Source organism: Manis javanica, chromosome 6, assembly GCF_040802235.1.
Source record: "Manis javanica isolate MJ-LG chromosome 6, MJ_LKY, whole genome shotgun sequence".
NCBI classification, from domain to species: Eukaryota; Metazoa; Chordata; class Mammalia; order Pholidota; family Manidae; genus Manis; species Manis javanica.
Genome location: NC_133161.1, coordinates 49,174,000 through 49,182,285, shown reverse-complemented (window position 1 = coordinate 49,182,285; position 8,286 = coordinate 49,174,000). Strand labels below are relative to the sequence as shown.

Sequence of the window (8,286 nt, the reverse complement as noted above, 5' to 3'; positions counted from 1 at the left end):
CCAGCCAGGCACTCTGAAACCTGAATGGAAGCAGGGCCACCAACAAGTAATGCGGTTTTATCACCAAGCTGTCCATCGGGCCAGAGCTGAGGGGGGATCGTTTTCACCCATGCATGTGCTAAAGTCTATTACCCCAGGCAATGGTACGCATCTCAGCTAACCATGAAAATCGCTCACACATGTGTCCTGGTCTTTTACATAGCTCGATTTGACCACGGCATTTCAATTTGTTTCACCAACATTTGCGAAGTGACCTATGACTCCATCCAGAGTCCTAGGTAGTCCCCCTGATAAAGCCCCCACACTGAGGTCCCAAAACAACTACAATCGCCGAATCGTTACTATCCAGGGTCCCACCCATTCTGACCTGGCTTCCACATGCTGAGAGCCGGTCGGATCCAGGGCTCCCAGCCACCCTTGGCAAATTGCAGGGACTGAGCTGCCTGCCCAAGAGCAGAGGCCACAGGTTAGCGGTGCCTGAGAATGTAAAAGCTCCGCCTACTCACAGAGCCATGAATTATTACAACATGGTGATTACAAAAGTACTGGCATACAACACACGTACATTCAGCTCCACCTGATACAAATGAAAATACTGTGCCTTTTCACACTTCATTTCATCCGGCACTTTGTCACCATCACAATGATCTGGTGTCTCTGATGTTATTATCTCTACATTATAGGTAAGAACACGGAGGCTCAGAATGTTTACAAATTGTGTGTCTAAGGTTATTCAGCCAACTAATGGCAAAGTCAGGACTCAAAGGACAGTAATGTGGTTAGACCAGGACCTATTTTATGTGTGAGGGAAAGTAAGTGGCTCCAGCAGTAGTCCTCAATCCATGAGAATCTCTCAGAGAACCTTTGAAGATAATATTCCCCTGGCCAACTGCACCAGAATGAGAGGGGAAAGGGATCAGATAGGAGTGTTGTATTAGTCAGGGTTGAGTAGGGACACCAAACCAATAGGGTCTGTATACATAAAGAGAGATTTATTCTAAGGAACTGCTTCACGTGATTCTGAAGGCTGATTTGTAGCCTGATATGGCAAAACTTTTTCTATAGCAGGATCTGCAGGGCGGACTGTCAGGCTGGAGACCCAGAGAGACCCAATGTGGCAGCTGAAGTCCAATGGCTGTCTGCTGGCAGAATTTCCTCTTGCTCAGGAGACGTCAGTCTTTTGTTCTTTTCAGACCTTTAGCTGATTTGATGAGGCCCACCCATATTATGGTGGACAATCTGATTTATTCAAAGTCCACCTATTTAAATGTTAAACTCCTCAGAAACACCTTCACAGATACATCCAAAATAATGTTCATTCAAATGTCTGGGCACAGTGGCCCAGCCAAGTTGGCACATAAAACTAACCATCACAGGTCATTTTAAGGCTCCACAGGTTTGGCCAGGGCAGAGAACCACGAATATGCCATTCCACATACTCACAACTGCCTACAACCTCTTCAGAACTGAAAATTTCCTAGCCTTAGCAAACTGCCCAGGATAGAGAGAGATGAGGTATTTGTCTAAACCAGATACTGCTTCTTTCAGGGAAAGTAGCAGAGTGGTTTCTCTAAGTATAGATGTAGGTGTAGCCAAGAGGTACACTCACAGGTCTTCTGGAAGGTACATAGAGCAGCCCCATCATGCACAGACCATTGGCTGCATGCTCCAAATGGTTTCTAGTGATTGGCCAACATTTATTCTATTTATTCTCTTCTCAAGCTCTCACAAAGCAGAATCCCCTGTCTTAGAAAGGTTTAATTTTTAAAACTTGGGAAAGGCCAGAATGAAATGGCTCATTTACACCTGACCTATGGCTTGACAAGAGATACAGGAGGCTTGTGTTGAGAGCCAGTAAATCTCACCAAGATAGCAGGAAAATTTGTAGCCTGATATGGGCAAAACTTTTTCTATAGCAGTTAATTCAGCAGTGAATTCTGATAGTACTGGCTGATAAAAAGCAGACTACCCCATTTGCTTTTTTGGCTGAGAAATTTTGAAAAGACAAAGCATTCGGCAGCTGAGGCAGCAAGAGAAAATCTGCCTGAAGGTTTGGTTTAGTTTTAAGTATCAGAACATTGGCATGTTTGTGTTGTGTAGTTTTGAGAAGATTTAGATACATTTTATATGTGTTTAATTAATAAGCTCAGAATATTATTTGCATAGTTCAGACCAGCAAAATCATTTGCTGGAAGATGGGACGACAGAGCTAGAACCCCTGGGAACCTGCCTCCTGGGAGCCTGAGCCTACTTTCTGGGTGTCGCACTCTCCCAGCAGGCCCCCAGGAATGCAAGTATTGCCATTAAGTCCAGGCTCAGAGATAACTGCTAAGTGAGCAAAGGTGGTGTTTGACTTTTCTCCTCCCTACAGATTTCCTTCTCTTTCCATCCCATCTCTGGCCTAGTCCCCTTTTTGCTCACTTTAGCTTTTAACAAAGCTGATCTTGGTTCGTCTCTCTCAAAAAAATGCTGCTAGCTGCAGGTTGACCAGTTGCCTCTGCTAACAGAAATGGTTTTCTTGCTCATGTGTTTGAGTATTGGCTATCTGCTGGCTAATCTAGTTAGCCTTGACTAGGATAACTTGGTTCTCTTCACTTACCTCATTTCCCAGCAGGCAGCTTAAAAGTGTTATTATCAAGAAAATAGCTGAGTACAACAGCACAAGTGGGAACAAGAAGGTACTTTTTCAGGTCCCTGTTTGCATCATGTCTGCTATCATCCACTTATCCAAATAAGTCACAAGGGCCCCTTCTAAGGTTACAGGACAAGAGCAGTTGATGCACTCAATCTACCATCGCTCTGGTTCCAGTTTGGAACTCTCAGAAACTGGGTCAGCAAAGGACAGCTGGGAAAACCCCTATTATTTATTTTGGTTCACCCAGAAGTCTACTTAGTTCACACATAGCATATCCATCTATCTGTTGAAATTTTCATGGGGATTGTCTCTAAGCTAAAAGCTTCAGAGGATACAGAAACCAGAAAGAATTGAGTCCTGCCCTAACAGGCTTTTGGACAAGCTAGGTGTGAAACCAAAAAATGCCAGCATAATGGAGTCCTTGTGAAAGGCCAAAGAAGTACCAATAAACTGTTCACGATTGAGATTGCCAAATATTATAGTCTGCAAAACTAAGCCCATAGTGAATTTTTCAGACATCTAAGGTGAAATGAGGCAAAACAACAATGTAGACAGAATTATTTGTAAGGCTAAGTTTATCCTATTTCAAAAACCAATGTTTATTCTGAAAACATGTCCTTCCTAGCTTCAAAATTAACATATTAACTTTTATAAAATTAAGTGAATAGTATTGTTTGTTCGTTTTCAAATATCCTTACTCAGTAAAATAAACATTGTCAGTACAAAAATCTATCCTTACCAAATCTCCAAGTTGTTCACTTTCAAGTTTTTATTTTACTTCTACTCCAATAGTCTGGGCATCACTGATGGAAAGTGTGTCACTCTGTGGGGAAGGCATCATCTCAGATGGGCATCAGAGGACAGCCTGGGTTCCAACAGATGGAAATGACTGACATGGATGGAACCAGGAGTGGGTACAAGGTAAGAAGGCAGACTGGGGCTTTCTATCCACAGCCTAAAGTAAGACTTACCCAGGCACCCTTGAGCAGCTTGGAGTTGCTGGAGGACAGGACTCCTGAGCAGCAACAAGCATTAGCTGGAAGTCCACTTTCCCAGCATTCAGCAGGCCTGGTTTCAGCTCAGCTGAAATTGGCTCTGAGAGACTTTGTCCCCAGCCACACATTTTGAAGCTTTCTTTTCCTGAAAGATATGAGACAATTTACCTCTATTCCTCTTCCATCTGCCAGTAGGCCTTGCTGGGAACCAGCCTTCCACCCCTCTACTTCCCAACTGGCTCTTCTCCTACAGGAGAGTCAGGCCAATATGATGAGGCCAAAGCTGCTACTTCCTGTCCCGCCTCATCCTCCCTCAGACATCCTTCTGGGTTGTTTCATCACAAGCTACCCATGTAGGTATCCTTGATGTGAACACAGATTCTCATCTCAACTAAATCAGAATAATAATATTAAATGCTACTACTACTACTATTATTATTAGTTCAATGTTTATTAATTCAAAGTCACAGATAAAGAGCAGAGCTCTTTAAACCCAGGTTAGTCTAACTCAAAAGCTAGGGTGCTCCTCTATCTCCTGGACATATACACAAATGTACACACACACACACACACACACACACACGCACACACACACTCATGGATGCATGCCATGATAATCTCCATGATATTCTCCATACCATAAATACTATTGAAAAAGTAAAACAGGCCCTACCCTCCCTCCTAGTTGACATCCAGCCCTAGTAGCCCAGTTCAAAACATCACATAGGAATCATAGTTGGATGGTTTTCTTTTGAGCTTGAATTTTGAGGTTGGGTTTCAGTGATATCACCTCTGCCCATCTGGAATGAGGCTTTTAATACTTTGTGGTAGTTCTCTCGAGTACTGTGGCTCAGAGTTACCATCAAGGTGCCAACTGTGTGAAGTCCATGACATTTAATAGAGTTATAGGGTAGAGAATTCCACATTGTCTTCATTCCACACATGCTGTTTGAGGACCCAAACTTTAGGACTGTGCAATGAATGGAATGGTGATAGTAGCCAAAAATAACAACTATATCACACGTATGAAACTGAACCCTAATGCATGTAAGCTTTTGAACACAAATCCAGGATAAGGTTAGCATAATATTCTGTTTTTTTAAGTCACCAAAAGAAAGCACTTTCAATACAAAGACTTCCATTTGCATAACATTTTACACTTCTCAGCATGCTTTCATCCCACTTGATACAACCTAAGCAATATTATCCCACTTTGCAGATGAGAAAACCAAGGGTTGGGGAGCACTAACTGATCTACGCAATCATATGTACCATTGACGATGTGGAGAATTGAGACTAGAAGTCAAGACATGTGTTTTTGTGGCCACATCTACCCAGACAAACAGAATTAATCTAGTTTTGTTGGCCCATTTTGTTTTGTTGTGGAATCCTGCCAACTAAGTTACCTGGAACTCAGGGTATTTCCTAAATGGTGTGGTCTCTTACAACAATCCCAGGCTGTGTAGGTGGGGCCGCCCAGTCAGCTTTATCAGTAAAGAGGCCTAACTGAGGAAATGGAGAAGAAAACATACTTATTCAAATAGTTGGCTATTCCTTCATGACTATAAAATCTTGTGAATACAGGTGTTCTACCCCGACAGAGAGACCCAAGGTCAGGGAAGAGACCACCTGCTGAAAGGTATTTGTGAGGTAGGCACAGCTTTTTTTTCTTGGATTATATGTTACAGATCAAAAAATTTCATTTTCTCTAAAGTGGCTTTCAGTGACCATTGCATAAAATTGAAGCAAATTGTAATAGCAGAGACCATTAGAAACTGCAGTAATGATGGTGGTGGTAGAAGCAGTGGAAATAGTGGTAGAAGGGTGACCAAGTCATCCTGGATGCCCAGGACTCTCTCAGTTTTAAAACTGAAACCCTAGAAGTCCCAGGGTCTCCTCTAATCCATTCCAGGCAAATGGGGACAGTTGGCCACTTAAAATAATAGAATTATTATTATTGTTATTAATTATTATTAGTAGTAGTATAAGTGGCTAGAGAGAAATCTGATGGGATAGAGGTGTATTTAAACTTCAAACCACCCACTTGGTGTCACCCACCATTGATTGCCTGAAGTAGGTTATGCAGTGCCAAGGTGTTGGCATGCAATAAAACTAGTCCTTAGTGTTGTCCCCTGTCCCATAGCCATGCTCCTTGTCCCCATGTGGACTTCTGGAATCAGGCTACTCAGGCTACCACCAAGCACCATCCCTAACCCACTACCAGGCCTCCTTGGGTCTGGTCCTCTCCTGGCAACATCTGGCCCCTCTGCATCACAGGAACACATGGGGCTCTCCCAGGCAGACATGCGCTCTCTGGGTTCTGGATTCCTCTCCCGGGCTCTCCCAAGGAGCTCAAGACTCCCTGTTCTCAGATCATCCCAACCACATCAAGAGCTTCTGTTGACCCAAAGAGAGCGAGGGGAGTTATAAGCACTGCCTGTGTTAGGAAGAGGAAAGCAGTGTGGGCCGGAAGCTGAAGGACGTGGGACTGGAGATGTAATGGAGATAGGGAAGGGTGCAGAGGGGAACAGACAAGAAAGGCATTTCAGGGGAAGGTGTGTGAACAAAGAGCAATAATGAGCAAAGTATACATCATGGGGCCTGGGAGACGATGTGCCACAAGGAGAGTGAGGGAGGTGGGGACCAAGTCTTTGGTTGTGGAGAAGGAAAGACCTATAGCCTTTATTTGAGAGACCAGTGGTTCTCAGCTGCAGGCAGCTTTACTCCTCCGGGAAAAAACATTTGGCGATGTCTGCAGACATTTTTGGTTGTCACGACTGAAAATGGGGGTGCTACTGGCAACTAGTGGCTAGAGGCCAAGGACACTGTTAACATCCTACAGAGCCCAGGATAGCACCCCCCAAGGAGCAGTTACCAGCCCCAATATCAAGAATGCCACAACTGCAATAGCTCACAGTAGACACTGCAGGTTTTTGAGCAGGGAAGTGAAAAGATAATGTTGGAGCTGACACCTCATAAGGCTGAGAGGAAGTCAGCCAGCACAAGAATATCTATCTCCCTTTATGCAATTGAGAGATTCCTAAAAACCTGCGTGGCAATCAATGTTTGAGAAATCGAATCCTATTTTACATGTACTGAGCAACCTCCTAGATAAATCCAAAAGGGTCTTATTAAGTGAAGAACCCTTTCCCAGTGTAAGCATCATTCCTACCCAGCATCTGTTCCAATATAAGCAAATAATTGTGCTTTTGAGTTAATGTGGGGTCCACCTGATTTTCTCTTACAGACACAGGCAGGCAATGTGGGCTTCCGCCCATCAGTGGAAGATGAGAAGCCAGATTCCTTGACTCCTGCCCACTGTGTGACCCCAGAGCAGCTTCATATTAGATCACTGATTGGTTCCAGGACCACAGTTTCTTTTTTCTCCATGATTCATCAACTCTTAAATGCAACTATTTCTTCACCCTATCATCTTGGGACACTTAATCCAAAATTTTATTGAAATCAAGAGATATTTTCCTTGCTGTTACATTGAGGACAGAATCTTTGAAAACTTCAAAAGTTCATTTTTGTTTCTTGGTGACTATTTTCCAGTCTTTAAACAATAAAATAAAATATTTCACTTTCCTCTGGTGAAAGCTTGTTTTTACCCAGTCTTGATTTTCTTTCTTTCCTTTAAACTCCTCAACATGTTTATATCTACTAAATATTTATGAATGTACTTTATGAGCCTTGGCTGTTTACTTCTTGCCAAAAGTGAAAAATATTTCTGTGTGTGGTCTGAAAAATCCCAACTATGACAAAACCAAAACAGAGAAATGAGTAGCTACTTCCTACTTAAAAAGAGGGGGTGGGGGTGGGGGGAGTCAAGCTTCACAGAAAATCCAGAAGCTGTTCATTGACTGCACAAAAGGACATAAATACATATACTCTCTTTCCCAAGGACCCTATCCTGTTTTGCAACCCCTGATGGTCATGGGTAAACATTTCTTGACAGGATCAGTAGGGGAAAAGCCAGCCATCTAAGGGTTGGAGTGTTGCTTGCTTAGCAGATGGGGCAAAAGGTGTTGCCCATTGCCCTATCCTCTGAAGCCTTTCTCAGCTGCCAGCCTTGAACTCTTAACTGTGTGAGAGGGGAACCAGCAAATCTCTAATGAGTTCCTGATCCGAACGCAATCCCTCCTTTCCTTGCACACATCGCTTTGGAGAATCAAAACCCAACATCTGGAATTTGGCTTTTCACTGTCACAGGATGTCTCAAATGCTGGCTGTTGTTTCTAGAGTTACACAATTTTTCCTAAGGAGCTTTTTTCTCACTTCAAAAGGAGAGGAGAGAGAGACTGCAGAGGAAATGCCTATGATATTAAAAAGTCATAAGTACTCATCCGTGACCATGAAAAACCACTGGCACTGGCAGCCCATAGGTTCTGATAGTTAGCTCTGAACTTGAGGGACCCAGCCTGGTGGAGCAAAAACAGAGTATGAGGAAAAGAGGTAAATGCCTCATGATGTGCTCACATTGTGGAGATGATTTAAACATCTCAGGGAAGAACTGAAGCATTGGTGGCTTGAGGTGCATCTGGTCAGCTCAGACCACCTCACCCAGATAGTCTTACCAACCCTCAGTCAGTGGTTGGCTTTAAGCCTCGCTGCTGACACTTCCTACTGCAGAAAGGCCACCCCTGTCCACAGCAG

The 8,286-nt window shown here is 43.5% G+C and overlaps 1 long non-coding RNA gene across 1 annotated transcript; it reads left to right on the top strand.

Annotated features, from left to right (window-relative positions):
- Positions 1–3,361: 3,361 nt before the first annotated feature.
- LOC140850084 (uncharacterized) lies at positions 3,362–7,180 on the top strand. The gene is made up of 3 exons (XR_012132827.1): positions 3,362–3,556; positions 5,215–5,280; positions 6,878–7,180. It is a non-coding gene; the product is annotated as an uncharacterized lncRNA (long non-coding RNA).
- Positions 7,181–8,286: the final 1,106 nt, after the last annotated feature.